The following is a 255-nucleotide window of genomic DNA, read 5'->3' on the forward strand; positions in this document are numbered from 1 at the left end:
GGGGACCGCCACCCCCTCCCCCCTCCTCGTCCGGGACGTCCGTCCGTCCGCCTGTCTGTCTGGAATCGCAAACCACCTCCGGGGTGAGGAGCTGCCCGCTCTCCCTCGTGCCCTCCCTCGGCCTTGCCCCCATGGGCCCAACCTCAGCGGGGACCTCGACGTGGTCTTTTCCACGCGTGAATGTGGGGCCTAAGTTGGAAGCAGGTGTGAAAGGAGACCGCGCTCAGCCGGCAGAAGGGCGGGGCGGGAGGGGGC

This window comes from Myotis davidii, unplaced genomic scaffold (genome assembly GCF_000327345.1).
Source record: "Myotis davidii unplaced genomic scaffold, ASM32734v1 scaffold11, whole genome shotgun sequence".
Classification (NCBI taxonomy): Eukaryota; Metazoa; Chordata; class Mammalia; order Chiroptera; family Vespertilionidae; genus Myotis; species Myotis davidii.